This window comes from Haematobia irritans, chromosome 2 (genome assembly GCF_050003625.1).
Source record: "Haematobia irritans isolate KBUSLIRL chromosome 2, ASM5000362v1, whole genome shotgun sequence".
NCBI lineage: Eukaryota > Metazoa > Arthropoda > Insecta > Diptera > Muscidae > Haematobia > Haematobia irritans.
The window spans coordinates 107,513,878-107,540,553 of NC_134398.1; the positions used below are offsets into that span (position 1 = coordinate 107,513,878).

The window sequence follows — 26,676 nt, forward strand, 5'->3', positions numbered from 1 at the left end:
TGTATGTAATTTTATGATGGTGAAATAAATAAATTTAAGGAAATGCAGGAATTTTATGGTTCCCGTGTGTGTGCATTATAAATATAATACATCTGTAAATTCGCAATATCGTGCTAAAATAGGCCCCACCAAGTTGTAATTTTGATAAGTTATAATTTGGTTGTGCTTTTGTAGATTTATTTTAGATTTTAGTGGCTAAACTCGAACTAAATACCCACCTTACAGTTCGAGTTTAGATGCTAAAATTATATCTGTAAAAGAATGTGAAATGCAAATTTTATTACAATCATGAAAAGTGGATATTTTAGCGCAAACAAATACGGCCTTAAGACGCCGAAGTTAGTATACCTTTAAGATCCAATTATCGTTTAAATTTGAATTTTATAAATTCTAATTATCGATTTGCCTCATATGCTATCAGAGCCCTTTAAAGCCTCGTTAAGCCCTCTATTAAGTAGTTATTATCGCGCTAAAATAGTCATAACCTTACTTTAATTCATTTTAAAAGAAAACACTTTTAATTGTTCTTGATCGCATTAACTTTACTTAAGGTGATAGAAATCATTAGGGTTTAGTTTCTCCAAAACGACTTGACTTTAATAAACTTTTGTTAGTTTAATGAAGCTAAAAGGAAAGAAAATTATACGATTGAAACGAAGGGATTTACTAAATTCGCATTTCCCACAAAATAGTTCAGAATTTGTCAAAATTTGTAAATTTAACCTCAAATGCGCCAACCTGAACTTCAACATTGTTGCAATTTTCCTCAAAAACTGCGAAATTATCATAACAAGTAAAAGAAAAAAATAATAATTATGTCTAATAAATTTTCTCGAATTGTCGAAAAATACTTATTTTTGTTATATTTTTGTACACACAAAAAAATAATACATGTATTTTATGAATAGTGTTCACAAAAATTTTCCAAACACGGGATTCATAAATTATATGAAAATAATTCATAAAATAAAAAATACAGGTTTTCATTGGCTACGAATGTATACATAATATGAATGGAGTTTTTAATATTATAAATGAAGTATACATATTTTTCGTCATTGAAAAATATGTACTTTTCCATAATATATACATGTAACCTTTCCTTAAGATTTTTCCTCTGATTCTTAATGCCTGCATAATTGGTAAAAATGTATGAACCCATTTACTAAAAACCGCATTATAGTCCAACCAGTAAAGAACATAATTTTATAATATTTTATATTACTTATGAGAACCAACGTTCCATTAAATATTGTTTTTTTTGTCAATTTTTTACAGCAATAAAAAATTCTTCGAATCGCGACGGCGACTCAAACTGTACTGAAAAACTCAAACACACGTGTTGCCTTCACAACGTTATGTTTCGTTTTTTTTTCTCTCGTATTATATGCTTGTATTGTTACATATGAGAGTAACTCTATGTTGTGGTTCTCTCACGCTAAGAGAAAACCTGTATTTTTTGATATATTAAGTAAAGTTTCATTGATTTTATGAAACCGTCCATATATATTATTAAAAAAATCATAATTTCAAAACAAGTATTTACGGAAACAATATATTATGTAAGTGTACATATTTTTTATGAAAAAGTCAACTTTTTCAACTTTAAAAAAAAATATTCATATAATCTGATGTGTAGAAAATTTTATTTATGCATAGGTATGTATACAATATTTTTATACTATTAAATTGAGCCGACGGGATTTTTGGGCAGCAAATAAATCAATGACTTCTTCAGTCGGCACATTTATTCGGCGATGAACCGACATTAATGCCAACCCTTTGAGTCTACTAGTCGAATTTCTAAGATACGTCTTTAATCTCTTCATTGTTGAAAATGAACGTTCGGATGAGCACGTAGTAACTGCAGGGATGGAAAATGCAGTACTATAGTACTTTTTTCAAAACGTTTTCACCCCGGTCAGTACCGTAGTCCCCCGCGAATAATTTAGTACCTTTTGTGTAGACATTTTTGAGTCGATATCAGGTTTATGGTACAATAGCTTTGACAAAATATTTTAATATTTTGAAAAAGTCTTTATCAACCTTATTTGCTAATAGTCTTTTACAAATATTGCAAAACGACATGTTCATGAGGGAAGAAAATCTCGATTTTGTAAAAGACATAGTCAAAAACAGGATTTTATTGAACTTCAAGAAAGTTTTAGTCGAAAAAAGAATGCGATTCTATATTATCGATTTTTTATTTCGGTAGAAAATGTCAATATTTTATTTCTATATAGAATTTTTGCAAAATTTTATTTTTATAGAAAATTTTGTCAACATTTTATTTCAATTGAAAATTTTGTAAAAATTTTATTTCTATAGGAAATTTTAGCAAAATTTTATTTCTATAGAAAAAATTTTGCAATTTTTTTTCTATAGAATTTTTTTTGCAAAATTTTATTTCTATAGAAAATTTTTGCAAAATTTTATTTATATAGAAAATTTTGTCAAAATTTTATTTTCTTTAAAATTCAGTCTCTTGACAATAATCTTCCAGTGAAATTTTTGTTGAAATTTAGTAAAAAGTACCTTTCCGCTCAAAAAATACCTTTTTTGTACTTTCTTAAAAATTGTATTTTCCATCCCTGAGTAACTGGCAAAGTGACCAAAATTTTTAAAAGAATATGCACGTTTGGAAATATCTCTTTATTGCTTCCATCGCTGAATTAGGCAGGTTCTTTTCGCAGGTTTTGCGCCATTTCATTTACACATGTGTGTTTGGCTGTTTCGTTGTTGTTGCTATGGCCAAACAAAGCGAGTCATGTTCACAAAAAGAACAACAAACACACATAAAAAACAGAAATACATTTTCCAAACATGAAATTTGTGGTGCGAGAACAAAAACAATTTGTTTTTTTCGACCGTCGTTTGACGGGCTTTTCAACTAGTATTCTATGATTTGTGCAAGTTTTATAGGTAAGCGTTTTTCAAAATAAAACCTCCAGCTTTTCTTCAACATCTTCGATAAGATTTTTCTATGCAGCTATAAATATATATTTATTTATATAAAAATATTCATTCATTTCGGGGGGGGTTGATCCCCCTCATCCCCCCCCCTGAATACGGCCTTGTGCACATATGTCGCTGTGCCACGTGTAATCAACTTTCAAAAATGATCTGGCCTTTGCTCATAGAAGGACAATTTTGGATAATATGCATTTCTTATAAAACATCTTCAATATTTATTTTTCTGAATTATCCTACAGACTAAAGAATTTCATTTTTGTTTTGTGATTTGTGTGTTTTGTTCTACCATAACTTAGACATACAATTATAATCAATAACAACTAAAGAGATAAAAAATAAACTATATATATCATTATCTTCCTTATCATAATAATATTCTATGGGAAATTTTGTAAAAACTATATTTCTATTGACAATTTTGTCAAAATTTTATTTCTATAAAAAATTTGGTTAAAATTTTATTTGCATAGAAAATTTTGTCCAATTTTTGTTTTATGGGAATTTTTGTCAAAATTTTATTTCTAGAGAAAATGTTCTCAAATTTTATTTCCACAGAAGAATTTTCTCAAATTTTATTTCCACAGAAGAATTTGTCAAAATTTTATTTCTATAGAAAATTTTGTCAACAAATTATTTCTATAAGAAATTTTGTCAAAATTTTATTTCCAAAGAAGAATTTGTTAAATTTTTATTTCTATACGAATTGTTGTCAAAATTTTATTTTCATAGAAGCGTTGTTCAATTTTAATTCTATGGGAAATTTTGTCAAAACTTTATTTCTATAGAAAATGTTATCAAATTTTTATTTCTGTAGAAAATTTTCTCAAAACTTTATTTTCATAGAAATTTTTGAAAATTTTATTCTATATTTTATTCTATATTATTATGATAAGGAAGATAAATCCTTATCTTCCTTATCATAATAACATTCTATGGGAAATTTTGTCAAAGCTGTATTTCTATTGAAAATTTTGTCAAAATTTTATTTCCATAGAAGTATTTGTCAAAATTTTATTTCTATAAAAAATTTGGTCAACATTTTATTTGCATAGAAAATTTTGTCCAATTTTTATTCTATGGGAATTTTTGTCATTTTTTTCTATAGAAAATGTTTTTATTTTCTGTAGAAATTTGTCAAAATTTTATTTCAATAGAACATTTTTTGAACATTTTATTTCTATAGAAATTTTTGTCAACAAATTATTTCTATAGAAAATTCTGTCAAAATTTTATTTCCATAGAATAATTTGTCACAATTCTATTTCTATAAAAAAATTTGTCAAGAAATTATTTGTTGTTGTTTTTTATTTCAGCTTAAAACCATACATTGACTAAACTACAAGAGTAGCTTAACCAACAGAGGAAAAGAATGTTTGTCAAATTTATTTGGGCAAAGCCCTATAGACTGCAAGATGGTTGGATGGACGCACGTTTCGGAATTACCACATTCCTCATCAGCATCCTCTACTTGCAGCAAAACTATCAACCAATTATCAGAATAAATTCAGGCAGTTTATTAAACCCAACAAAAACCACACTTGAACCCTCCGAAAAAAAGTTTTACATTGATAGCCGGCTTATGCCGAAATAAATTCGAAACAAACATATCTCTTTTCCTATGCCACTGTCAAATCATCGATTTGAATTCACATGGCTGGGTTTATTTTGAGCGTGCCTCCTCTTCTTTTTCCATTTGTTTTGTTTTGTTATTGTTGGTTTTGTTCTTTAAGCATTGTTGTTGTTTTTTATTTCAGCTTAAAACCATACATTGACTAAACTACAAGAGTAGCTTAACCAACAGAGGAAAAGAATGTTTGTCAAATTTATTTGGGCAAAGCCCTATAGACTGCAAGATGGTTGGTTGGATAGGGCTTTGCCCAAATAAATTTGACAAACATTCTTTTCCTCTGTTGGTTAAGCTACTCTTGTAGTTTAGTCAATGTATGGTTTTAAGCTGAAATAAAAAACAACAACAATGCTTAAAGAACAAAACCAACAATAACAAAACAAAACAAATGGAAAAAGAAGAGGAGGCACGCTCAAAATAAACCCAGCCATGTGAATTCAAATCGATGATTTGACAGTGTATGGTGACCACGAAAATCTTATTTTCTCGTCAAATATAACTTGCTTGCCGAAATCAGATACATGATTTCCGAGAAAATAACATGGTTGCGAAATCCATGTTACATGATCACCACCCAAAAATAACATTTTGCTCTTAAAACATGATTGAGGTGATCATATTCCTACTCTGGGTGTAGACAATATTCCTCTCAAAAATGTTGAAATCCTGTAATAAAAATTGAAATAGCCTCATGTTGGAATGTGCTTAGTTCTTCAATGTTCGCTATTTATAATTTTTAGAGTTGAGTTGATATCTGAGAAACATTTGGGGCAGAATAACTCTATATAGAATAAGTGTGATGAAAAAGTACCAAATGGCTCGCGGTCGTGCCACGGTGCTTTTGGTAGTCGAAATGTATCAAAAAGTGCACAAAAGTGTTAATTTTATCAACACTGATAAATACCCATTCTCTTGTTCTCTTTTTGTTCTTTTCATCGCTCAAAATTACTCAATTTCAATCACGTTTATATTTGAAAATTATTTCCGAAATCAATTAATATTTTTATTGGAAACGTAGCAAATATGAATCATTTTTTTAATTTGTTTTTATACGGATTTTATTAAATAACATATTAATTGAATCTGTTTCCAAATTCAATTAAGTGTTTAATTGAAAAAAAGCCTGTGATAATTTTTTGTCACTATGTATTTGTATTATTATATGTATTATATGTCTATGTATTTTTTGTAGACTCGTACCGAAATGTTTATCCAAACGAGTTTTGAGGACCAAAAATTATTTCTCCTAATTGGATACATATGCAGCTACGAGGATTTCATCGCTTCAGGTAGTCAAGTAAACATGACATTCTAGTCAGAAAAATAGTATTTTTTTTATTCGTTATATATATTTAATGTTGTGTATTTTCGGGAAAACTCAAAATTTTTTCTTATATGCTTTCTTTTCTTATTGAGTTGAATTATTTTTTATAAGAAAAAGTTTCTTTTAAGCATACATATAAATATAGGAAAATTCTTTCTTACAGGAATATTTTTCATTTAATAGTTTCATGTTTGTTTATTAAAAAAAATAAGGAACATTTAATATAACTTTGCCACGAAATAAAGACAAAAATTAAAAAATCAAGACTTACTTTTTCAGGATTTAAAATATTTTTTCTTTGAGCAGATGCATATTTTATCACAATTAGACTGTTTTAAAAAATGTGTACAGCTTGTTGCGTTTGAAATCTGTACATCCTCTACCAATTCATATTCTTCTATTTCACTTATTACCAAAAATTAATAGAAATAAATTCTAGTGTAGTCGTTAAAAAATAATAATGAATTGTAGCCTTCTCATAACTAAATTTTCTTATAGGAGTTATATTATTAATAGGATTTTTATATAGAAATACGATTCTTATATTTTTCATACCAAAAACCACCAAAAAACCATGGTCTTTTGGTAAGATTTTCTTATATGCGTTTTTTATTACATATGAGATGTGCTTATATCCGTTACCTACTGCAATCGTCACCGTGGTGCAATGGTTAGCATGCCCGCCTTGCATACACAAGGTCGTGGGTTCGATTCCTGCTACGACCGAACACCAAAAAGTTTTTCAGCGGTGGATTATCCCACCTCAGTAATGTTGGTGACATTTCTGGGGGGTTTCAAAGCTTCTCTAAGTGGTTTCACTGTAAAGGTAAGTACTATGTTCACTTTTCGAGTTGAAATTTTCGCGGTTACTTTAATAAAACAGTTCAATATGAAGCAGATAAATTAATTCAATTGATGCACAGTTTCTTGTTCCCCTAGATTTCGGCAAGACTTTACAGGAATATTTTGGTTTTAATTTATAATTTTGATTATTTCAGGAAAAGTAATCGCGAAAATAAAGTGATTTTCAACTCGAAAACCGAACATAGTACCCACCTTAATGTGGAACGCCGTTCGGACTCGGCTATAAAAAGGAGGTCCCTTGTCATTGAGCTTAACATGGAATCGGACAGCACTCAGTGATAAGATAGAAGTTCACCACTGTTGTATCAAAATGGACTGAATAGTCTAAGTGAGCCTGATACATCGGGCTGCCACATAACCTAACCACCTACTGCAATCGTCGTTTTAATATGTCACAATTTCGTAGATTGTGTTGAAGATCCCACCACCTCAACCTCTATAAGCATTAACCAATCGTCTGATTTGCTTGAATCATTAAGTGATGTCGTCGATAATACGACACAATCTTTACCTCATTGCAAGTTAATTAGAAAATTACCAGCTATTTCTATTATTCTAAAAAAAATATATATCGGGATATGCCCTCCAAAACAAGGATAGGGTTAAGATAGCCAAGGCAATTATAGACGAATGCGGGATATTTATATCCTTTAAATATTTATAAGCTCTAAAAAAATTTTACAGCTAAATCAGCATTTAAATAATGCCAAAAAATGGTAAAAACGATTTTAAAATGCCATAAAATTATGTTAAATTAAAAAATCTTATTAGTTAAATGAACACTATAAAACGCCATTTTTATACCCTTCACCACTACTGTGGTACAGGGTATAATAAGTTTGTGCATTTGTATGTAACGCCAAGAAGGAAAAGTCTGAGACCCATCGTTTAGTATACCGATCGTCTTAGAATTAAATTCTGAGTCGATTTAGCGATTAGAGGTCTGCATCGAATAACTTTTCACTACATGTATGCAATTCGCTGTCGAATACAGTACATACACTGTCTTTCTCTCAGAGCGCAAGTAGTGAAGTGAAGAGAACACTTGCTTGTCAAATACCACCAAGTACTTATCCGAAACAATATGTGTTCCGAAAAAAAGGAACAATAAAAATGTAAGTACTTGAGAAAAAGTACAACATGGATTCTCTTCACTTCACGTGGTACCACAAGTATTGCACAGTTATGTGCGAAGCAAAACTTTCCATTATTATTAATCATAGATATGTACCCAGCGGGAAATGGAAGCGACGTGGAATCGATGATGGAAGTGCTGTCCGGGTAGCTATAAGGCCTGGGCGCTGCATTACGTGTTCATTTCAAAATAACATTGGATTGGATTGGAGGCCAAGGCCTTGCCTCTCGCTTCTATTCGTATGCCTTCTAGAGGTGGTGTCGTCGATGCCATGTTATCAGGCCTTCATACTAAGTACAAAAATCATGCCTTCCAAAGAAGGCCCTCAAAAAGGCCTGGACAGGAAGGCATAAATGAAAGCGTGTAAAAATAAATATTTTGAAGGCAAGGTTGTCTATGAACTGAACATTTGCCCTCATACCTTTTACGTTAGAATTTAATTTGACTTACTTTTCCTATACAGTTTATCTTATTTTTGTGATTTTAATATTTACCTCAAGTGTATTTTTATTTTTCTGCTCCGTCGGGATTTGAACCGGGGTCCTCGTTATTGATAGTCCTACACTCATCCACTGGCCTACGAGACATTTAAGTGATGTGGGCACCAAAAGGGAAACTTAAGCTACACGTGAGGTCATTCCGCGTTCCCTTCTGTTGGAAGTGAACGTATAATGGGTATCGGATCTTTTATATGTTACAGAGAATGCCTTCTAGAAGGCCAAAGTTAGGAGTAACTAGAAATAAGTAAATTAATAGCTTGGCAGCCAACAAAGAAGGAGTATGAAATCCTTTTTATGCCTGACGTCACAGAATGGTATTGGGGGTATAATAAATTTGTCATTCCGTCCGTAGCACAACAAAATATCTATTTCCGACTATATACAGTGTATATATACTTGATTAGGGGAAAATGAAAAGTCGATATTATTACACCGAAAAAATCCGTAGTTAGCCGAACGCTAAATTTAACTTATTTTTATTGCACAATAATTATTGATAACTATTGATTATTTGTTTGTAGTTAAATTTATTTTTTTTTTCGAAATTTTCCACATCCCAATGAAATTTTCGTTGTTTGTAAGTACGTCTCAAACATTTTATAAATTCCATATGAACTAAAGAAAGCATAAATTCCATATGAACTAAAGGAAAAGAAAATTTTCGTACGATTACAAAAAATAGAATGAAATGCCAATGATTTTGTCCTTATTTTTAGTTCGTTTTTATACCCTTCACCACTACTGTGGTACAGGGTATAATAAGTTTGTGCATTTGTATGTAACGCCAAGATGGTCGTTTAGTATACCGGTCGTCTTAGAATTAAATTCTGAGTCGATTTAGCGATGTCCGTCTGTCTGTATATGTAATTTTGTGAAAAGTACAGGTCGCAGTTTAAATCCGATCGTCCTCAAATTTGGCACAGAGTTTTACCTTGGCTCAAAGACAATCACTATATTTTTGGTTCAGATTTAGATATAGCTGCCATATATATTTATCACCGATATGGCCATAATTGACGTATTTATCAACGTATTCGCAAGGCCGAATATTTGGGGGCTCTCGTCAAATATGCAAAATTATTAGATATAGCTCCCATATATATCTTTCGTCCGATTTGGACTTATATGGCCTTAAAAGCCAGAGTTTTACCCTGATTTGCTTCAAATTTTGCACAAGGAGTGTGTTTAATAGTATTGTTAATTATACCAAATTTAGTTGAAATCGGTTCAGATTTAGATATAGTTCCCGAATATATCTTTCGACCTATTTCGACTCATATACCCACAGAGACCAAAGAGTTACCCCGATTTACTTGAAACTTTGCACAGGGAGTAGAATTATGGTTCTGGATATGCGAGCGAATTTTAATTGAAATCGGTTCAGATTTTGATATAGCTCCCATATATATCTTTCGTCCGATTTTTCGTCATATGACCACCGATCCGATTTACGTGAAATTTTGCACAGGGAGTAGAATTAAAATACTAACCCCCATTTTCATTAAGCTCCGTTAGTGATCCGTTAAACCGTAGTATGGCCATAGCTGCCATTTTGCCTATATATTCCATATGTCAGTTAGGAACTTAACTGCCCAAAATTTTTCAGTTAAAGTTAACCGGAGAGCAGATATTTGCAATTTATTTTCTGTTAACTGGGAGTTAAAGCCTAACGGAGCTTCATGAAAATGGCCGTAAGAATGCATGTCAAATTTGGTTAAAATCGGTTCAGATTTCTATATAGCTTCCATATATGCTTTTCCGATTTGGGCAAAAATTACCAAAATACCCACATTTTCCTTATAAAAACTCCACTGCTAAGTCGAAAACTTGTAAAAGTGACTCAAATTTTCCTTTATTTCTAATACATATCTATCGACCCATAAATCATAAATACACTTTTGCGAAGTTGCCTCAAAATTGGTTCAGATTAAAAGGTTTCCCATATTTTTTTACTAACATAGTGTACCATCCCAGGGCATTAGCCGACTTGAATTTTAGGTCTATAGGTTATACATTTTGTTCAGATGGAGTCAGACAAAAACCTTCATATATAGCGCCCAACACATTTGACGGATTTGATATAGTGTCGAAAATGTGGTTTTACAAAGTGGTGCAGGGTATAATAGAGACGGCCCCACCCGACTTTAGACTTTCCTTACTTGGTTTTTACTAACATTGTTGTCCGTCCGGGTCATAAACCAATTTAAATTTGGAGTCTAAACATTTTGTGAATGTTTAAAAAAAAAAGCCCAAATCGGTTCATATTTAAATATTTGTATATGGGAAAATAACATAAACCTGTATATAGCTCCTAACAAATTTGAAGGTGTTAAGATATTGGCATACTTAGTGGTGAAGGGTATAATATTGCCCGCCCGCCCGCCCGACTTTAGACTTTCCTTATTTGTTTAATATGAGAATGAGTTAATTCGTGTTTTCCTATTGGACTTTACGATTCACATTAAACAAGATTTCAATTTCATACCGTGAAACAAGTTGTCAAAATTACTGGAGAGAATGGGCGAGCTGATCTATCAAAGACAATTTGTTTGCTTCTTTAACTCCAAGGAAGAAATATTGCTTTTACTTTCACCTAAAGTCAGATTCAATTTCACGAATTAAAAATTTGATTAAAACTGTCTGTAAAACTGAATTTTCGTTCTTATAACAACAATGTAGGTCCTTCTTTTTCCAATTCCCAAAGAAGGCACAGAATAATGTGTGCGGGCATTTTTTAGAAAGGAAGTGCAAGGCATTATAGAATGCATTATAGGAGAAGGCATATGGGAAGGTGTTAAGGATCCCAAAATCATGGGCTAAGAAGGCATGATTTTTGCGGTACTTCGCAATTTTCCCGCTGGGTATGTATATCACATATTTCATATATTTATGTATGTCACACACTTACCTTAACGTTTGCCGTTCTTTATATCAATCCGAAAACATATATTATGGAGAGTAACTGTATTCTTGTATTTCTGAAACTGCACGTGGTACATGGAGTACTCTATGAAGTTTTGTTCTCGCAACATACTCGACGTTATCACTCTGAGTACACTTCAATAAGAGAGAAAGAGGAATATGTGTTTGTTGGTAGTGAAGACATCGGAGTAGCAACAAGAAGGTACTCGTGGCTTTTGGTGTTCATTAAAATGTGTACCAATTGTTTTGCGACTCTCTCAAATAGATGTACTCAGTTAGCAAGTACACGTGTACTCTGCATTTACAAATGGAATTGTGCAGACCTCTATTAGCGATGTCCGTCTGTCTGTCTGTTGATGTATTTTTGTGTACAAAGTAGAGCTCGCAGTTTTAGTCCGATTGTCCTAAAATCTAGTATCGAGTCCTGTTTCGGCTCAAAGACGATCTCTATTGATTTTGGAAAAAATCGGTTCAGATTTAGATATAGCTGCCATATATATTTTTCACCGATCTGGTCATAATTGGCGTGTATATCAACCGATCTTCCTCAAATTCCGTACATCCCAATATTTTATGAGTCTCGAAAAACTTGCAAAATATCATCCAAATCGGTTCAGATTTAGATATAGCTCCCATATATAGCTTTCGCCCGATTTACACTCCTTTGTCCACAGAGGCCAATTTTTTGCTCCGATTTAGTTGAAATTTTGCACAGGGAGTAGAATTAGCATTATAGCTATGCGTGTCAAATTTGGTGGAAATCGGTTCAGATTTAGATATAGCTCCCATATATAGCTTTCGCCCGATTTACACTCATATGACCACAGAGGCCAATCTTTTACTCCGATTTAATTGAAATTTTGCACAGGGAGTAGAATGAGCATTGTAGCTATGCGTGCCAAATTTGGTTGAAATCGGTTCAGATGTAGATATAGCTCCCATATATAGCTTTCGCCCGATTTACACTCATATGACCACAGAGGCCAATTTTTAACTCCGATTTAGTTGAAATTTTGCACAGCGAGTAGAATTAACATTGTAGCTATGCGTACCAAATTTGGTTGACATCGGTTCAGATTTAGATATAGCTCCCATATATATGTTTTTCTGATTTCGACAAAAATGGTCAAAATACCAACATTTTCCTTGTTAAATGGCCACTGCTTAGTCGAAAAGTTGTAAAAATGACTCTAATTTTCCTAAACTTCTAATACATATATATCGAGCGATAAATCATAAATAAACTTTTGCGAAGTTTCCTTAAAATTACTTCAGATTTAAATGTTTCCCATATTTTTGTACTAAACTTGTGTTCCACCCTAATGCATTAGCCAACTTAAATTTTGAGTCTATAGATTTTGTAGAAGTCTATCAAATTCTGTCCAGATCGAGTGATATTTAAATGTATGTATTTGGGACAAACCTTTATATATAGCCCCCAACACATTTGACGGTTGTGATATGGTATCGAAAATTTAGATCTACAAAGTGGTGCAGGGTATAATGTAGTCGGCCCCGCCCGAGTTTAGACTTTCCTTACTTGTTTTTTTAAATTTTGTGTCATATAATAATTCAGCCATGTATTGTTGAGCCATGAAAAATGACAAAAAAACTATTGAAAAAATAAGTAAAAGTCTATAGCTAGACCCACCCGGCTATATTATACCACACTTCATCGTCATGGTCTCCTATCCCAAAAGCTAACTTTTTTCAGGAAATTTGGAAATATAAAATTTGGCGAAATAAACTATATGAAAATAGTTACACTAAGTCTGAATTGACTTATCATTCTCGAGAAATAAATAAATGTTACGATATGCTAAATTGAATGAAGATCGGTAAATGAATACGATAAGTTTTTGGCTGATTGGAGTTCGGTATTTTTGTTAAATTCGAAGACAGTTCGAATTAAACCTATACCTTCAACATAAAAAATACATGAACAGACATACAGACGGACGTAGCTAAATTTGCTTCTGAGGCTATTGCTATATTAAACTATGGTTTTCAAACATCTCCTTTCTGAATGTTACATAATGAAGGAGCTTATCCCTGCGACAAGTACTGACATATTTGAAAGCTTATCGAATAATGCTAAAATAATATTTAAAAGCTAAAAAAATAGTTGGAAAAATCTAAAAAAAAAAGTTAAATAAAAATGTTGCGGCTAAATACAAAAACTAAATGTTAAATCTAACTGCAAAAATGTAAAGAGGCCACACTGTTTATAAGATTTCATATTTTTTTTAAACATCTGCAATCGTTTATTATTATTTACATTTTTCAGGCTTACGAAATTGGATTTTCAAAACCTATCTGAATCAATTGTTTCCATTTTTTCAACCAAAATTGTATCGGCTTATTATATACCTTCAGTGAAAGGCTGCATTGCCAGGAGCAAATTATGGAGTGAATATAACAATAAACGCACTGTTCTGAGCATCCAAGGACAGATAATTAGGCTTAAAAAGTGATCTCAAGAAGCACATCATGCCCTCTACAAGGTAATTTGTTTGTTTAAACAAACTTAGTTAATAACATTTACAGTTTAATGATTGCACTTACATATACTTTCCAAATTTCTTTTTTATATATTACAAACTGGCAGATACTGTTTTTGTGAGTACAAAAAAAGTCAATTCTCTATTTTATTTAACTTTATTTTAGTTAATGGAATTATATTTAATAAAATTGGAGAAAGTTTCCTTTACTGTAATAAGTTTTTGCGTACGTTAACTAAAAAACGGGAAAAATTTTACATAAATTAAGCATAAAGATTTATTAAATTTGTATTTCTCACAACATTGTTCATTATTGCTTTAAACTTGTAAATTTTACTTGAAATGCGCTCATCCTGAACTTCGTATGTCACTAAAGACATACTTGCAATTGAACTCCAATTTTTCCGTCAAACTACAAAATTTTGTTTAACAAGTGAAAAAACTAAATTTTGTCTAAAAAATTTTCTTGAATTTGTCGAAAAATATTTACTTATTTTTGTGATATCGGCGTGATGCCAGCGTTTATAATACTGTTTAGTTAAAATTTGCTAAAAATATTAAAAAGTTTCAAAAAGTAATCGAAAGTTGTCTTTCCTGGTGGGTTCACTGTTTTTCAGTGTAGCGTTATTGTTTATTTACTTGTTTCTCTTTTCAGACTCGGAATTTTTGATTGAAAGTATAGAATTTTTAAAATGCAATACCTAAGATTGGGATTTAATAAAGTGTAAATGGTCAGAGACCGAATGAATAAACTACAAAGTAGTATTTCCACTAATGATTATATTCGTAAATACCCCGTGTTATGTGGTGAAAAAGGAGTCCGATTGCTCACAGAGGATGTACATATGATATATCCATCTTGCCAAGATATTGATAATTAGCTATTGTTTTATCAAAAAGTCCTGAAAAGAGCAAGGTCTCTCCCTGATAAATGTACGACTCAAATACTACTCGACATACATAATGCACTGGATGAAAGTAAGTTATTGTTAAAAACGGTTAGTCTTATTTTATATATATTTAACATTATTCTCAGGACTAAAGGCACAACTTACATTACTCTTGATTCCCTACACGAGTCAAAGGGAAGAAACGCAACCAAGAATGAAATCCAGATACGTTTTATTAAAGAATACAAGGTAAGAAAAGTATTATTGTACAGAAAAAATTCCATGCTATTCATTATGAATATCTAATTTTCGTAAATACATTCCAAATATACATGATTTCATGTTTGTTTGTGTTATTTTGTATACCCTACACCATATAATATCGTGTAATAGTTTGCCATTTTGTATGTAAAAGATCGAAATATCGACTTCCATCTACACACAGTATACGTATTTTTATGCATACAACTAGTTGGTTCAAATTTTTACTTACTCACGTTGCAAAATGTTCTCATATTTAATTTAAAAAAATATGAATTTTTTGTGTTTTCTCGATTTTTATTTTCAAATAAAAATTCTTTCGAGCTTGAGATCCCAAACATGAAAACTTTTATTTAAAATTATTATCATTTATTTATTTTATCAAATTTCCTTAACGGTAAAATGAACATTAAGTCGGATTTCTACCTGTTTTACTTCCAATAAATGTATGGCCTGTTCCTTTATGTCGAATGAAAGTTTTCGTTCTTATTCCAAACAAAAGAAAATTGATTTTTTTCTTCTATTTCGAAAAGCAAGTCACTTTATATTTTGTTGAGTAGGCAGCGAACACGAACACATGTCTCAAGAACACATTGTTAAAATTTGAATGACTTCACAGGACATTCTTTCATTTGACATACAGGAACAGGCCATAAGTAAAACTTTTAACTAAATCTTCATCTTGAGTTTTAAACAAAAATTTAAATTCCAGGCTTTATCCGAATTAAAAGAAGACAAAGATACTTATGATCTCCATTAATATAAACCGTCGGACGTGTTTTTTAATAGCGGATAAACTCTTCGTAATAGGTAAGTGTGGTGGGATATTTAGCCACCATGCAGCGAAATTCAAAGTCATCCACTGGGTTGCTAACTTCAGGGCCCAGTGGACGGGTATCGAATGGAGTTATAAATTTGGGCACTGACCAAGAGTTAGGCCCAATTAGTCGACCCGTAGACGGGTCGACAGGTGGCGACACTTTGACAAGTCGTACTTTTTCTAAGGTAACGACATCAAATGGAGGTAATCCCTCACGAAAGAAACAAAGCGATTCCTTAAAATGGGCTCAAGGAATTCTTGAGGCTAGAGAAAGGGAACGATCACAGGATGAGCTGCCAATTGAGAATGCTCTGCCTGTCGTCTACTCACAGGTGCTGGAAAAGTTTCCCGGTCCAGATCCTCGACACCAAGAGGCTGGTTGGTATCAAGGACGATTTAAGCTAGTCGCATTTGAGGACCAGAGGTCTATAGAATGTTTTAAAGCTGCTCTGATACTAATTGGTGAAGTTTGGGAAGGAGCTGCTCTAGAGTTAGTCGAGAAGAAAGACATACCGGCTAGACCTAGAGCACATGCGTGGATACCTGCAAACCCTCCTGACCCTGAATCTATTTTAAATAGACTGAAACGATGCAATCCAGATCTTCCAACAGCTGATTGGAAGGTTGGCCGGTTGGATGAAGTGGATGGACCAAGACGGCATGCAGTGTTTACATTGAACACTCAGTATTTCCCACATCTAGCAAAGTCCCAGGGACGTGTATGTTATGGCTTTCATTATATACAAATGAAGGTATATAAAAACGATCAGCTAAAGGATTCAGAAATGGACAAGCCTCTGTCTGAATCAGAAGTAAGCGGATCCTCTTGCGAAGTCGAAGGAGATACCAAAGTTGAAGACATGGATAGACACCGTATGCGAGAGGATTCTTCTATTGCCTCAGAACTCACCAAAGTTGAACCTATGGTTATTGCGAGAGTCACCGAGATCTCTGAAGAGGACATTCTTGATGACTCGATTGAAGAGGCTGATGTGACGGTTGTTGAAAATCTCGATGGTCCTACGGATCCTCCAGATAAATCTTCATCATTGTAAGGCTGCATGTGCTGCCTTAAAAGTTCTCCTGATGAAAGGGGACATAGATATAGTTCTTATTCAAGAACCATATATTTATAGAAACAAAATATGTGAATTAAGTACTCCGGGGTTCAAACTATTGCAGTATACTGGTAATGATGTAAATCGAAGCTGTATAATTGCTAAAAACGAGCTCAACTTGTTTCTGCTTCCTTCAATATGCAATACAGACACTGTCGTTGCCAGTTTAGAAATAGGCAAATGCAAATATTGGGTATCTTCGGTCTACATGGGACATGACAGGGAGACGTCTCCATGTGCCGTTAAGACCTTAGTGAAGGAGTCACTGAAAACAAAGACGAAACTCATAATGGGATGCGATGCGAATGCACATCATAGTATATGGGGAAGTAGTGCTACTAATGCAAGGGGAGAGTCGCTAATAGAGTTTATTTTGCGTACTAATCTGGTAGTTTGCAACAAGGGAGATGCCCCAACCTTTGTCACTAAAAACAGGCAAGAGGTTTTGGACATCACCTTGGCCTCGCAAGAACTGAATGAAATGATATCTGAGTGGCATGTTTTAAGTGAACACAGCTTCTCAGATCATCGCTACATCAGTTTCAAATTTGATGTTCATATCACCAAGACCATATTTCCGCCAAATGTTAGGAAAGCTGACTGGAATAGGTATAGGGAATCGTTCAATATGATGATACCGGAAATAACAGAGACAAATATGAGAAATGTGCAAGATATCGAACACGCAGTGGAGCGGATTACTAAGGCATTCAACATCTCACTGAAAGCTGCATGCCCTAGAGGGAAGCCAAAGGGGAAAAATCGACCATCATGGTGGTCAACGGAATTAAGTAATATGAGGAAATCCTGCAGGAAGCTCCTAAGGACTGGGAAGCTTACAAGAAGAATCTGAGATGATACAAGCGAGAACTGAGAAAGGCTCAGCATAACTCTTGGAATGATTACTGCAGCAGTATTGAGAATACGTCCGAGGCTTCCAAACTACGGAAGGTTCTAGCATCCACCAACTCCCCTCCAGGTTTCATTAAAACATCGGAGGACAATTGGACAACGTCCAGTGAGGAGACGCTGGAGGTACTATAGGACACACATTTTCCTGGAAATCAGACGGTTGAACCATGTACTGGCGGTGCCACAGTTGCTCAGCGGTCGTTTACTGTCGAGGAAATTGTATCGGAAACTAGAATAAGATGGCGCTAAATAGCTTTGGACCATTCAAATCCCCCGGACCTGATGGGATTACTCCAGCGGAGTTACAAGCAGTAACTGACAAAATTATCCCCTGGTTGTCGGCGATATATAAAGGATGTATCAACTTATCATATATCCCAGGAAAGTGGAGGGAAACAAAAGTCGTTTTCATACCTAAAGCGGGAAAAGCCTCGAGGGCGAAGGATTTCCGACCAATCAGCTTATCCTCATTCCTACTTAAGACTCTGGAGAGGATGATAGATATTTATCTTAGAATTAGCATCGATTCAAGTTTGTTCTCGAAACGACAGCATGCATACTCGAAGGGCAGGTCTACTGAGACCGCACTACATGAACTAGTCAGCTTTATTGAAAGCTCACTATCTGTCAAAGAATACACAATCGTGGCGTTTCTCGACATCGAAGGGGCGTTCAATAATGTCCATCCGAGCTCGATATAAAATGGACTGACAACTCTGAATGTTGATCCATGTATACTCAGGCTGTTAGACGAACTGCTAATGAAGAGACGTATTTCAGCCACACTAGGACAAGCAAACATACAAAGGTATGTGAACAGAGGCACTCCCCAAGGAGGAGTTCTATAACCTCTTCTTTGGAATGTTGCTATAAATAACCTTCTGGTTACTCTAGAAAAAGAAAGTATAAAAGTGGCGGCATACGCAGATGATGTGGCTCTGGCAGTCAGAGATACTATTCAGAGGGCCCTCCGGATGACTGAGAAATGGGCGAAAGACAATGGTCTTGGGGTAAATCCTGCAAAGACAGAATTAGTCATGTACTGCAAAGATCGCAAAACTCCCACGGTTAGGCCCATTTCCTTAGGGGGTATTGAAATTCCCTTTGGTGAGTGTGCAAAATACCTTGGCGTTATTTTGGACAGGAAGCTGAACTTTAAGCTTAATATTGGAGAAAGGGCGAGAAAAGCAACTGTAGCTTTGTACTCGTGCAAAAAGGCAATAGGAAACAAGTGGGGACTAAAACCAAAAATTGTGCATTTGCTATACACGGCAGTGGTTAGACCTATAATGCTATATGGTGTTGTAGGTTAGGTTAAAGTGGCAGCCCGATTAAGATTCAGGCTCACTTAGACTATTCAGTCCATTGTGATACCACATTAACTAAAAGTACCTATTACATATGGGCACTTCTAGTTTTAACCGTTGAACCTTCGCGATTATTTTCTTATGTTGAACCAACCAGATTGTTCCAAAAACATTAGCAGACTGCTTAAGTTAACGTTTTCCAGGTCCGCTAATAATCTGAAGCTATATGCCCCTAAAATTTGCTTACGCCTTACAAAAAATGCAGGACACTCACACAAGAGGTGCTTTATTGATTTATTTTCCTCCGCATCATGGCAGCTCATACAATAGTCATTATACTTCGCACCAATAGTTTTTGCAAAATCGCCTATCAGGCAGCGACCCGTTATAGCAGATATCAGGAGTGATATCTGGCGTCTCGAGAACACTAGCATATCTAGTGTGCGGTTTAAGTTTAAATGGGGCCATATTTGCTTGGTGTCGTTACAACCCTTACAATTCTCCCATCGAACATTTGCCATCATGACAGCCTTCTCACGCAGTAAGAGCTTGCAGGTAGCCAGAGGCATACCAACAGATTCTAGTTCCCCTGGAATATGTAAGGTAGTTCCTAGCCTTGCTAGCTCATCTGCTTCGCAGTTCCCCGGTATGTTCCTATGGCCAGGCACCCATATTAGGTGAATATTGTGCTGCTCAGCCATTTCATTGAGAGATTTGCGGCAGTCGATTGCCGTTTTCGAGTTGAGGAACGCAGAGTCCAAGGATTTTATTGCAGGTTGACTGTCTGAGCATATATTAATGCCCACATTTTTTGGAACATTACTTCTCAGCCAATTCACCACCTCTCTTATTGCTAATATTTCAGCCTGAAAAACACTACATTGATTAGGTAATCTTTTCGCTATTCGAAGTTCCAGATCATTAGAATATACTCCGAACCCCACTTGTCCACTCCAATTTGGAGCCATCAGTGTAGAAATCTATATATTCTTTATTCCCCGGGGTCTGTGTACACCACGCCTCACTGTTGGGGATTTGAGTCTCAAACTTTTTGTCGTAAAGTGGACTCGCCAAAGTGTAATTCACTACGTTAGGCACATCTGGCATTAGTTTGAGGACAGAACTGTGACCGTAACTTTTTTCCGACCACAGCGATATCTCGCGCAACCGCACAGCCGTTGTTGCAGCTGACTGTTTGGCCAAAATGTCTAAAGGCAATAGATGCAATATGTCATTAAGGGAATTTGTCCTGTCTTGCTGAATGCGCCTGAAATACACAAACACGCCATACGCTGAACTTTATCAAAACAAGTCGGTTTCTGAAATGCCGGCCACCAGACTACAACACCATCCACCGGGTTGCTAACTTCAGGGCCCAGTGGACGGGTATCGACTGGAGTTATAAATTTGGGCAATGACCAAGAGTTAGGCCCAATTAGTCGATCTGTAGACGGGTCGACAGGTGGCGACAATGTGACAAGTCGAACCTTTTCCAAGGTAACGGCATCAAAAGGAGGTAATCCCTCACGAAAGAGATTCAAGGAACGCAGAAATGCTTTGTTTATCCTAAATTAGGATCAGTCGACCCCAGCACGTTGTCGGCTAAACAAAGCGATTCCTTAAAATGGGCTCAAGGAATTCTTGAGGCTGGAAAAAGGGAACGATCACCGGATCAGCTGCCATACACCAAAAGGGATCAACGATCGTTTGCCTCAGTTGCTAAAGACAGCCTTGTGATGGCTATCATTAATAAAAGAGCATTGGACGGTATGGTTCCAAAGCAAAAATGGGGGCAAATTGAGAATGCTTTGTCTGGCGTTTACTCACAGGTGCTAGAAAAGTTTCCCAGCCCAGATCCTCGACACCAAGAGGCTGGTAGCTATCAAGGACAAATTTAGCTAGTCGCATTTGAGGACCAGAGGTCTATATAATGTTTTAAAGCTGCTCTGATACTAATTGGTGAAGTTTGGGAAGGAGCTGCTCTAGAGTTAGTCGAGAAGAAAGACATACCGGCTAGACCTAGAGCACATGCGTGGATACCTACAAACCCTCCTGACCCTGAATCTATTTTAAATAGACTGAAACAATGCAATCCAGATCTTCCAACAGCTGATTGAAAGGTTGGCCGTTTGGATGAAGTGGATGGACCAAGACGGCATGCAGTGTTTATATTGAACACTCAGTATTGGCCACATCTAGCAAAGTCTCAGGGCCGTGTATGTTATGTCTTTCATTATATACAAATGAAGGTATATAAAAACGATCAGCTAAAGGATTCGGAAATCTACAAGCCTCTGTCTGAATCAGAAATAAGCGGATCCTCTTGCGAAGTCGAGGGAGATACCAAAGATGCAGACTTGGATAGACACCGTCTGCGAGAGGAGGTTTCTACAGTCTCAAAACTCACCAAACTTGAACCTATGGTTATTGCGAGAGTCACCGAGATATCTGAAGAGGATATTCTTGATGACTCGACTGAAACGGCTGATGTGACGGTTGTTGAAAATCTCGATGGCCCTACGAATCCTCCAGATAAATCTTCACCATTGTAAGGCTGCATGTGCTGCCTCCTTTTTATAGCCGAGTCCGAACGGCGTTCCACATTGCAGTGAAACCACTTAGAGAATTTTTGAAACCCTCAGAAATGTCACCAGTATTACTGAGGTGGGATAATCCACCGCTGAAAAACTTTTTGGTGTTCGGTCGAAGCAGGAATCGAACCCACGACCTTGTGTATGCAAGGCGGGCATGCTAACCATTGCACCACGGTGGCTCCCAATGCTGTAAATGATGTAAATCGAGCCTGTATAATTGCTAAAAACGAGCTCAACTTGTTTCTGCTTCCTTCAATGTGCAATACACTGTCGTTGCCAGTTTAGAAATAGCCAAATGCAAATATTGGGTATCTTCGGTCTACATGGGACATGATAGGGAGATGCCTCCATGTGCCGTTAACACCTTAGTTGAGGAGTCATTGAAAACAAAGACAAAACTCATTATGGGATGCGATGCAAATGCACATCATAGTATATGGGGAAGTGGTGACATTAATACAAGAGGACAGTCACTCCTAGAGTTTATTTTGCGTACTAATTTGGTAGTTTGCAATAAGGGAGATGCCCCAGGTATACTTAGGCGGTTAGACGAACTTCTAAGGAAGAGACGCATTTCAGCCACACTAGGACAAGCAAACAAGATATTACACAGAGAGCCTTCCGGATGACTGAGAAATGGGCGAAAGATAATGGTCTTGGGGTAAATCCGGCAAAAACAGAACTAGTCATGTACTGCAAGGATCGCAAACCTTCCACGGTTAGGCCCATTTCCTTAGGGGGTATTGAAATTCTTTAGTGAGTGTGCAAAATATCTTGGCGTTATTTTGGAAAGGAAGCTGAACTTTAAGCTTAATATTAAAGAAAGGGCGAGGAAAGCAACGGTAGTTTTATACTCGTGCAAAAAGGCAATAGGGAAAAAGTGGGGACTAAAACCAAAGATTGTGAATTGGCTATACACGGCAGTGGTTAGACCTTTTATGCTATATGGTGTTGTAGTCTGGTGGTCGGCACTTCACCAGCCGACAAGTTTAGACAAAGTTCAGCGTATGGCGTGCTTGTGTATCTCAGGTACATTCAGCAAGACAAGAACAAATTCCCTTAATGTCATACTGCATCTATAGCCTTTAGACATTTTGGCCAAACTGTCAGCTGCAACAACGGCAGTGTGGTTGCGCGAGATATCGCTGTGGTCGGAAAAAATTATGGTCACAGTTTGGTCCTCAAAATAATGCCAGATGTGCCTAGCGTAGTGGATTACACTTTGGCGACACCACTTTTCGACAAAAAGTTTGAGACTCTAATTTCCAACAGTGAGGCGTGGTGTACACGGACCCCGTGGAATTAAAGATATATAGATTTCTACAATGATGGCTCCAAATTGGATGGAAAAGTGGGATTCGGAGTATATTCTAAAGATCTGGAACTTCGAATAGCGAAAAGATTACCTGATCACTGTTGTTATGTTTGAGTCATTGAAACGCACGCTTAGAGAGCTATTGTGAGACTGTTTTATTCCAAGTAGTTAGAGATGGCTTAAAGTTAACATGAACCAATTTATCGTACTAAATTGAATTATCGATAACTACATAAACTAAAAATCGTACCCAATATATAACATTACTCCCCCTTAAAAAATTCAAAGCTAAGAAGGAGATGAATTTCAAAAAATAGAAATTAATAAATTAATATATACAATAAAATACATCAACGAAATTCATCTGGTGAATAACGAGATACTTCTCTTCTTATCCTGTTACTTCGTCTAGGACCTGGAGGTTGATTTGTAGTTGGAGTTTCGACATCAGGCTGTGTTGATTGCTGTTGTGTTGGTACATCAGAAATATTTGGTGGAATTGCAATAGGCTGTTGAATAGAAGTTGAGGTTGGAACAACATTGGATTCTGGCTGTATTCCTATCGAAATCTCTTGCTTTTCATCTAATGGAAACGAATAATGATGATTGTTGCTTAACTGTATAGGACGATGATAACAGAATTTCTTGGCTTCATCTGATTTACGTGACGTCTACATTCTCCCATTTCGGTGTCCAAAACCAATAACATTTTCCCAAGTTGTTGCTTGACAGTTCCTGGAATCCATTTCTTTCCCTTTCCATAATAGCGAATAAATACGGGTTGGTTTATCTCGTATTTGGCATTTGATTCTTCGTGATGAGAATGGTTCATAGTAGATTCCAATAATTGTGACCAATTTGTTTTGACAGGTCTGCCTCGCATTAGTTCTGCAGGAGACTTTCCTTCTTCATTGGGCATAAAACGATAAGTTGATAAGTATTTGAATACTGCTTGTTTGGTTGATATGTTGTCATTCATGTTTTTACGAACAGCTGTTTTGAAACTTCTTACAAATCTTTCAGCTAACCCATTGGAGGCTGGATGAAACGGTGCTGTTGTAATATGTTGTGTTCCAAGAGTTGCACAAAACTTTTTGAATTCAGCCGAAGAAAACTGAGGACCGTTGTCACTTACGACGCTGTCTGGAATTCCCTCAATTGAAAAGATGTCCTTTGCTGTTGTACATGACATCGATAAAACGTATGGAAATTGTGAAAATGCGTCAACAATTATGAGCCACATTGAATTAAATATCGGCCCAGCAAAATCGATATGTATACGTTGCCAAGGTTTAGTTGCGTTTGGCCAACTTTGATAAATCTTATGAGGAGATTGATTTTCTATTTTACAAGTATCACATTTAGAAGCGATAAGTTCGATGTCTTTATCTATGTTTTCCCACCATATGTTTTGTCTGGCTAACTGCTTCATTTTTACTACACCCCAATGTCCCTGGTGTAATAATCGTAATGCTTGGCTCTTCAAGGCGTTTGGTATAATTACTCGAACATAATCGGTTTGAAGACAAAGCATATCATTTTGAATTGTTAATGAATGTCTTCTGTTGAAAAAACATTTAATATGTTGATTGAGGCACTTTAATTGATCAGGCCAACCTTTTTCCACATAGTTACGTACTAGGCTTAAAATTTTGTCCTGTTTAGCAAACTTACGAATTTGATTTGGATTGATTGGAAAATCGTCGAAGATAATGCTGTAGCATGCTTCTTCTTGATCAAATTTGTGATCAACTCCAGATGGAAGGCGCGGTAGTGCGTCGGCATTACCATGTTCAATCGTTTTGCGATATTTAATATCAAAATTGTATGCCATAAGGGTGATGGCCCAGCGCTGCAATCTGTGCGCGGTCATCGTCGGCAGATGCTTATTTGGACTGAAAATACTCACTAAAGGTTTGTGGTCAGTTATCAAAACAAATTTTCTTCCATAGAGATATTGATGAAAACGTTTAACTCCAAACACAATAGCAAGTCTTTCCTTCTCTATTTGGCTATACTTTATTTGATGTTGGTCCAATGTTTTAGAAGCAAATGCGATAGGCTTTTCAGTACCATCCGGATAAACGTGAGAAATTACAGCACCAATACCGAAAGGTGATGCATCTGTTGCAAGATGCAATGGTAACTCATCTTGAAAATGTGCGAGTTGTGCTGCATTAACAATATGTTGTTTAAGTTCTTCAAAAGCTTGCTGTTGGGAGGCGCCCCATTTGAATTTGGTATTCTTTTTTCGAAGATTGTTGATTGGAGCGGCGATAGTCGAAAAATTTGGTACGAAGTTATGGTAATAGTTAGCTTTACCCATAAACGCTTCCAATTGTTTAATGTCTGTAGGAGGTTTCATATTTTTCACGGCTGCAACTCCTGACTCGTCTGGTAGAATTCCTCCTGCACTAATTTGTCGACCAAGATATGTAATTTTTTGTTGTAAGAACTGACATTTTCCCTTTTTGCACTTGATGCCATTACTCTGAAGGATGTTAAGAATGTTCTCCAGTCTTGTAAAATGTTCAGCTAAAGTTGGAGCCGATATAATTATATCGTCAATATAATTAGCACATCCATCGATACCATGAATAAGTTGTTCAATATATTTTTGAAAAATAGCTGGAGCGCTAGCGATGCCATAGGGAAGTCGTTGATATTGGAATAGTCCAAGCGGCGTGTTGATTACCATAATATTTTTGGATTCTTCATCCAATTCCATTTGAAGATAAGCATCTTTCAAATCAATCGTTGAAAAGAATTTGCAATCGCGTATTTTATGTAATAAAATTTCTCGAGTTGGTAATGGATATTGTTCAATTTCTATCTGTTGATTAATGGCTACCTTGAAATCACCACAAATTCGAATTGCATTATTTGGCTTTTTTGCTAAAACAATGGGTGATGCCCACTGGCTGAATTTAATTGGCTTTAATATTTGTAAATTTACAAGTCTGTCCATTTCTTCTTTAAACACTTTCATTTGAGCAAATGGTATTTGTCTGCTACGAAAAAACTGCGGTTGTGCATCCGGCTTTAGTTTAATACTTGCTTTAAAGTTTTTTACGGAACCTAAGGCGGGCTCAAATACTTCCTTGTATTTAAGGCATAGTTCTTCTATTTCGCGTTCGCATGATTCATTAATTGTGTTCACTTTTTGAATTTTAAACCTGAATTTATCAAATAAATCAATTCCAAACAGATTTTCATCCAGTTCTGTGTTCACTACAATTATCGTCACTTCCTTTTCTTTATTTCCACATTTAACATTTGTAATTAGTTCACCAAGGATGGGTATTATCTTTTTCCCGAATCCATATAAAATTCGTTTAGTTTTCACTAATTTTGGTTTATTCAACAATTTATAGGTTTTCAAATTAATTAATGATATTGATGCACCTGAATCCATTTGAAATTTCACAAATTTACCACAAATTTGCAGATTAATGTAAGCTTTCGAATTATTGTTTAATATTGAACCGGTTACGTCAAAAATATTTTCAACACTATCAACGTTATGATGTTGTTTACCACTGTGTCTTATTGACTTGTTTTTATATACTTTGTTATTATTTATTTTTGCAGACATACATACTGGTGCTATGTG

At 35.2% G+C, this 26,676-nt stretch overlaps 1 protein-coding gene and 1 long non-coding RNA gene across 2 annotated transcripts in view; one reads left to right on the forward strand and one right to left on the reverse strand.

The window, feature by feature from the left end:
- Cdk5alpha (Cdk5 activator-like protein) overlaps nucleotides 1-26,676 on the reverse strand; it is a 173,657-nt gene that overhangs the window by 105,074 nt on the left and 41,907 nt on the right. The window lies entirely within an intron of this gene.
- Nucleotides 14,505-15,753, forward strand: LOC142225978 (uncharacterized). The gene is made up of 3 exons (XR_012719549.1): nucleotides 14,505-14,824; nucleotides 14,883-14,985; nucleotides 15,710-15,753. It is a non-coding gene; the product is annotated as an uncharacterized LOC142225978 (long non-coding RNA).